This window comes from Panicum virgatum, chromosome 7N (genome assembly GCF_016808335.1).
Source record: "Panicum virgatum strain AP13 chromosome 7N, P.virgatum_v5, whole genome shotgun sequence".
NCBI classification, from domain to species: Eukaryota; Viridiplantae; Streptophyta; class Magnoliopsida; order Poales; family Poaceae; genus Panicum; species Panicum virgatum.
Window position 1 is genome coordinate 11654199 of NC_053151.1, and position 7720 is coordinate 11661918.

Consider the following 7720-nt stretch of genomic DNA (forward strand, 5'->3'; position numbering starts at 1 on the left):
ACAACACCATATCGGACTCTCATCTTTCTGCGTTAGCTGCAATTTTCGGATGGTCTGTGGAAGAGGGGCTGGAGGCGCGGTCTGCTGCCTCCTTGGCCGTCATCTGAGCTTGGTAATGGGTTTTACTCTGGTCGTCCTCACCGTTCTCCAATGAATCCATCTTCCATTCTTTTCTGGAACGTGCGTGGGCTGAACATGATGGCCCGACGATCGGTTGTGAAGGATGTTATTTTATCTTCTAGAGTTGACATCGTGTGTCTCCAGGAAACCAAAGTGGCGGCAATCAATCATTTTTTTCTCTGCTCAGTGTTTGGTTCAGACTTTGACAAATTTGTCATGCTGCCTGCTATTGGTTCGAGTGGAGGAATTATTATTGCTTGGAAGAGTGTAGTAGTTCAAGCGATATCCTCCCGTGTGGATTCTTTTTCAGTCTCTGTGTAGTTTGCTGAGGAGGAAGGTCGTAATTGGTGGTTTTCTGGAGTGTATGGCCCTCAGGATGATAATGAGAAAATAGTATTTCTGCAGGAACTAAGGGATGTTAGGGCACTCTGTTCTGGACCTTGGGTGATCGCAGGAGACTTCAATCTGATATACCAAGCGTCGGACAAGGATAACAACAATCTGAATAGGGCAATGATGGGTCGATTTAGACGCTTCCTTGATGATGTGGAAGTTAAGGAAATCCCCTCCTGGGTCGGAAATACACTTGGTCTAATGAACGCGACGATCCGACGCTTGTGCGCTTGGATCGAGCATTCTGTTCTACAGATTGGGAGGATATTTTTCCAGACTCAGTCCTACAGAGTACTACTGCTGGGGTCTCTGATCATTGCCCCTTGGTTTTGGGCCTCAAAGTCTGTGGAAAGGGCAAACGCAGATTTCATTTTGAGAGCTTTTGGTCCAAGCTGCCAGGTTTTCTGGATGTCGTCCAGCAAAATTGGGATGCCCCGGTCTCCTCTTCCTGCCCGGCCGTTGAGCGTATATTTTTGAAGCTTCAGAGACTTAGCAAAGGCTTGCAGCGATGGAGTAATCGAAAGATTGGTAATGTCAAGTTACAGCTTGCTATGGCCAAAGATATCCTTCACAGACTAGAAGTTACAAGGGATAATCGTACCTTATCTCAGGGAGAGGATTGGCTGCGCAGGAAGCTGAAGTTACACTGCTTGGGGCTGGCCTCTTTAGAGAGCACCATTGCGCGACTTCGATCTAGAGTGCTGTACCTAAGAGAGGGGGACGCGAACACCTCCTTTTTCCACCAGCATGCCCGCTACAGAAAGAAGAAGAATTTCATTTCCAAACTGCAAGTTGAGGAGAGTCTGCATGTATTATCACAAGATGAGAAACAGGAGGTGGTTGCCGATTTCTATGAAGCCTTATTGGGATCGCCTGAGGAAAGGGAGTTCTCCTTCAATTTAGCAGCCTTCCACTCACAACATCAGCAGGACCTTTCCCCCTTAGACGAGCCATTTACAACTGATGAGGTTTGGGCAACAATTAGAGGATTACCTTTGGATAAGGCACCTGGACCGGATGGCTTCACTGGACGCTTTTACAGGGCTTGCTGGAGTATCATTAGCAGCGATGTAATGGATGCCTTAGCAGCAATTTATGGGGGACACATATTCAAATTTCAGCTCTTGAATTCTGCATTCATTACCTTGATCCCCAAGCATGAGGATGCCTCCTCTATAAAGGACTATAGACCTATTAGCATGATACACAGTTTCGCTAAGCTGGTCACCAAAATCCTTGCCAACCGATTGGGGCCGCTCCTACCCAAGCTGGTATCCAATAATCAAAGTGCGTTTGTGAGAGGAAGGAACATTCATGATAACTTCCTGCTTGTGCAACAACTGGCCCGGACATTGCATAGAAGTAAGATGCCACATATTCTCTTGAAGATGGACATCTCGAAAGCCTTTGATACAGTGTCTTGGCCCTTCCTTCTTGAAGTGCTGCAGCATCTAGGCTTTGGCAGAAGGTGGTGTAATCTCTTGTGCTTGCTGTTGTCAACTTCCACCACTCAAGTGTTGGTAAATGGCAGCCCGGGACGCCTCATTCAACATCATCGCGGTCTAAGACAGGGAGATCCTCTCTCTCCGATGCTTTTTATTTTAGTAATGGATGTGCTCAATTCCGAAGGGCGGGCCTGGTGCAGCGGTAGAGCCTACCGTCTGTAACCGGAAGGTCCCGGGTTCGAGCCCCAGCCTCTGCACATTTGTGTGAGTAAGGCTTGGGGCTTAAAGACAACCCTTCCCCAGACTCCGCACAGTGCGGGAAGCCTACGGCACTGGGTACGCCCTTTATGTGCTCAATTCCCTGATCCAAACAGCCTCTGCTAATAATTTATTACTACCCATTGCTGGTCGCATAAACTGGCCTCGGATTTCGTTATATGCAGATGATGTGGTTATTTTTTTGAAGCCTGAGATCATGGACTTATCTGTTGTTAGGGATCTACTACATTGTTTTGGGGTTGTCTCTGGTCTCAAAACCAACCTGGTCAAGAGCTCTGCCATCCCCATTCAATGCTCTGATGAGGATATTAAGCGTACTGAAGACATCCTTTCCTGTTCAGTTGGTAACTTCCCTTGCACTTACCTAGGGATACCTCTTACAATTGCAAAGCCTACTAGATCAGATCTGATGCCTTTGATTGTTGCGAACAAGCTACCAGGATGGAAGGCCCCACTCTTGAACAAAGCAGGTCGGTTGGTGTTGGTCAAAGCTGTCCTCTCAGCAACTCCTATCCATATGATGCTTGCCTTGGATTTGCCCAAATGGGTACTGAAGGCAATTGACAAAAGAAGACGGGGTTTCCTTTGGAAGGGGCAGGAGCAGGTGAATGGTGGCAACTATCCGGTTTCTTGGCCAAAGGTATAGAGACCTTATCAGTATGGGGGTCTTGGTGTTCATGATTTGGAAAGGATGGGATGTGCTCTACGTCTATGTTGGCTTTGGTTCATGAAAACAGACACATCCAAGCCTTGGATTGGCCTACCTATTCAGATCCCTAGGCAAGCCGCAGCTATGTTCTCGATGGCCGTGGAGGTCACAATTGGCAATGGTGAGGATGCTCTATTCTGGACAGATAAATGGTTGCAAGGTAAAAGTGTTTCTGAACTAGCCCCTAACCTGTTCCGTGCAATTCCCAATAGATTAACTAAGAGGCGTACAGTGAGACAGGCAATTGTTAATAGAGGTTTGATTGAAGACATTAAGGGAGCACTTACAGTTCAAGTGTTGTCTGATTATCTCCATATTTGGGATCTTGTTGAAGGAACTGTTCTCCAACCTCGGACCCCAGATAGGCATGTCTGGAAGCTATCATCTACAGGTTGTTATAGCAGCAAATCAGCTTACAATGCAATGTTTGTAGGTTCCATCAAGTTCTCCCCCTGGAAACGGATTTGGAAGACTTGGGCCCCGGCGAATTGCAAGTTCTTTATCTGGCTAGCTGTTAATAACCGTTGTTGGACTTCCGATCGCTTAGCTAAGCGTGGAATGCCACAACAACCGGCATGCCACTTGTGTGATCAAGCACCGGAGACAATCAACCACCTTCTTGCGTCCTGCGTTTTTGTCAGGGAGGTTTGGGCGCTGGTGTTACAAGGGCTCAACCAGATTATCTTGCCACCTGCCCCTGGCAGCCGGCTCAACTCCTAGTGGGGGCGATCATCTAAGTCACTGCCTAAAGAATGGAGGAAAGGTTTTAACTCTTTAGTAATCCTCGTCTGTTGGGAGCTTTGGAAACATAGAAATGCCTGCGTCTTTGAGCACTCTACGCCAGACGTTCAGGCAGTGTTCCAGGCTGTAGTTGTTGAGGTCCATTTGTGGGGCATGGCTGGAGCAACAGCCCTCCAAGAGCTAGCTGTGAGGGTTGCCTCTTAGAGGTCCTTTGGGTCGTGGTGGTGCTCTTTGCTTTTAAGTATTTAAGGGTGTAAAGTCTGTACTTCTTGGGCCTGGGGAACCTCATACCTCAAGTCCTTTTTCTCTCTTAATGAAATGACGCGCAGTTCTCCTATGCGGTTCGAGAAAAAAAAAGAGCAAATCAGAGTGGCAGATTATAGCCATGGTGTTTTATTTAGTTATTATTATAACATCAATTATAAAAATAATACTTCCACTTTGTGATGGAATTATGATTTTCTGGGGATCAGGGAGGAAATCAAACTACCAGAAGATCACAAGACCTGATTGCATGGTGACATGTTTTTCAGAAAATATGGAATGTTACTTAGTCATTTAAGGAGATAGAGTATAATATGAAGAGACAGAAGAATATATAGGGAATAACTCACCTTGCCTGAAAGGATGATTAATCACTTAAAAATCCTGCAACAAAGAAAAGAAGGCAACAAATTAAGTTCCTCCATACTGTTAATTCCCCCTTAGACAAAGGTAAATCTCAATTAGACATATTCCAAACACAGTTCACACTTCATAGGGTTAAAACAAAAATAAAAAAAGCAAAGAAAGGGAACGTCAAATGCAACTTCTCCATAGAAACATAGTGATATGTTTCTTTGCAGTTAGGAAGGTGATACCATAGATGAGTTTAAAGCTTTAACGCTACTATGAAAAATGTTAAACAAGATTAGTCATAAGAAAACACAAACAATGCTCATTGTGCATTAATATCTTCAATGATGAAGCCAGATCAATTAATGCAGGGAGTCCTGACTGTAATTTTTTCCTTTTGGTTGACTTTATAGGAAGACTTGCTTGGGCCAAAGATGTCATTGTTGGACCTTAAAGGTAGACTAGGATACAGAAAATATGTACTCTGTATGCCCTTAAAAAAATTAAGAATTTATGAGGCAGTGTGTTATATTTTAAAAACACTATTAAGTATTAAGTAGCCATTTACTAAGGCATATTAACAAACTCGAAAACTAATGAGGAAACTAAGACAAGGCAAACTTTTATACATAAAAGATCCAAAATCAGATGTATTGTACCTAACAACGAGGCATGGGTAAGACTGTACGAGTCCCTGAATAAGAAGGCCACATCACTATGTAATTTATCAAAAAGGAAGTTGGGTTGTGCCATGGTGTAGTGGTGAATATGTTAAACTGATGCTATATAATAGAACAATAGGTGTGCTAGATACATAAGCAGACCATATCTGAAACAAAAATCAAGTAGAGCTTACCAGAGCTTCAGTTGATGAACCTTGTAATTAGTCTCTAAACCCTTTTGAGTCGTGAACCAAAAGTTGTTAGGCTATCTGCAGCGGTTCCACCTAAATTCTTCCCCCTATATCGTACTATGCAGCCACGTCAGCAAGATTTCTCCCCCTATATCAGCATGTCCCACAGCGGTTCCCTCTAAATCATCCCCCTACCAGCATATAAAATTATTTCCATTCCAACTACAGTACATTCTTCCTAACCGTTTTTTCTTTTCCTTTTCACTACCAACATTTCCAATTTTTTTTGCATGAGAGGAGATAATTATAATTCACACATATGTGAATTATAATTAATTTATGATATGTAATTAATGATTAAAAATGTGATATACAATGGAACTATTTGAACTGATTACAAGCATCCCAGGGACAGAATCAGCATTCCTCATGCAGATCCTCATTTTATTTCCATGCAAACTTGTACAACAAAGATGCTAAATAATGTATCATCAATATTATGGTTTCCACCGATTATAGCATGGTTGCTTCATATATTCAACAACCACAACATCTATTTCTTGCATCGTCTTTTGTTTTGCACCAAAATACAAAGCACTACAACAGGTGATCTTCTTCAAGTGCCTAATTTAGGATCCCTGAACCGCAGCAGCTTGCTTCGCTTCAAGGGACTTCTCATAGTCCTCAATGGATTTGAACAGCTGTGAGAAGTTTCCCTTGCCGAACCCACCACAGCCGCCATTCTGGTACTCGTGCCCCTGCATCCTTCTCCATGCACCCAATCCTTTGGATTATCTCCAAGAAAAACATTAGCCTGTATGGCATTCCAGATCCAATTAGATACAGAATCACATAGAGGTATAGGAAATGACAATAGCATTGTTGTGGACAGAAATCAGTAGTTCACTGAGTCCCATATTAGAGCATTAACCCTGACATCTTAAACCAAGATTCAAAATTAAAGTGAAAATTGCCATCGATGATAATTAGTATATTATCAGTTGAGAGATAGGATATGCTTGCAAGAAGCAACGCACATTTGCTTGTCACTCTGCACACCCCCTTTCATTTCCCTTTTAGAGTTGTCACAATCTTCATAAAGATGCATCATGCATGAAAGGCACAAAAGGAGTTCCAGCAGAATCTCATGTTCCATATCTTTCTGTATAGCTAGTATGCATGCAACCAGTCATACTCCTCCGAGAGCACGTCCCCGGCGCGCCGCCTCACACCGTCGTAGTAGTTGGGCGGCGGAGGCGCCATGAACTCGAACCCGCCCATGGCGGAGCATGCTTGCATCCCCCGCAGCGTCCTGAGCACGTCGTCGCTGGCCACCGCGATGTGCTGCACGTCCGGGCCACCGTGGTGATCCAGGAACGTCTGTATCTGGCTGCGGCGCTTGGTGCCATGCACGGGCTCGTTGAGCGGGATGAGCACGAGCTCGGAGTTGTCGGTGAGCACCACCAAATTGAGCCCGCTCTCCACCGTGCCGACGTCCTCCGCCATGAACTCGGCGAACTCGTGGAACCCCGTGAACCCGGCGACGTACGCGGCCACCGGCGCCAGCACCGGGACGTTGCCGATGATGTGGTCGAACCGCGTGAGCCCGTAGTCCACCGCCCGGGGGTGGCTCATGTCCTCGAAGCCCGGAAGGAAGGGCGCGCCCACGGCGTCCGGGAAGCTGACGTAGCGGAGCACGACGTCGCCGTAGAGCTCGACCTCGGCGAGGTGGAACCCGAGGCCGAGCTCGACGGGCTCGAATGCCGGGCGCGCCACGGCGGCGATGATGGCGCGGAACGCGTCCTCGGCGTCCGCGACGCGGAGCGCGACGGCATGCTCCGCGAGGCCGTGGTCGGCCACAAAGCGCCGCGCGGCGGGCGCGGAGAAGGAGGGCAGGGTCGCGGTGGCGGGGTCGGCGCCGCGTGCGTAGGGCGCGGTGAAGAGGAACGCGAGGGAGCCCGAGCGGAGCAGGATCGAGGCATGCGTGGAGTTCACCGTGGAGAGGTCGGACCGCGCAGCGAGCGGCGCGCCGAGCCCGAACGAGAAGCGGCCCGCGGCCGACCCCGCGTTGGCGCACCAGGGCTCGACGTGGTGCAACGCGAGCGTGCGGAAGCGGTCCGAGCACGGGTTGACGCGGACGAAGCCGCGGTGGCCCACGAGGCAGAACGCCGCCTGCTCTGGCGCCATGGAGGCACCGGGCGCGGCAGTGGCAGAGGTCGGGGTCGGGGGCATGGGCGCAGGGGCGGCGCTGCTACGACGCTGGGCGGAGGAGAAGGGGGCGGCGCTTGGGCGGGCCTAGGGCGGAGCGGGCGGGGCAGGGGCAGCCGCAAAGCTGGGGGCCGAGACTGCGCTGGCAGCGGCCTGGGCGTGCGTGGGCGGCGCGCGTGGGGGCGGCGGCCAGGGGCGGCGCGGCGGGCGATGGCCGGCGGGGCCGGCGCAGGGCGGCGTGCGGACCACGGGATTCTTCATCCCCGCGCGCGAAGCGAACTGCCGCGTGCTCCGACGCGCATAGCGGGCCTCCCGATCTGGTGGGAGAGAGAGGACGATGCTTGGGTAGGGAGCTCC

General features: G+C 48.7%; 1 pseudogene; it reads right to left on the minus strand.

Annotated features, from left to right (window-relative positions):
* Positions 1-5546: 5546 nt before the first annotated feature.
* Positions 5547-7387, minus strand: LOC120683302 (annotated as a pseudogene).
* Positions 7388-7720: the final 333 nt, after the last annotated feature.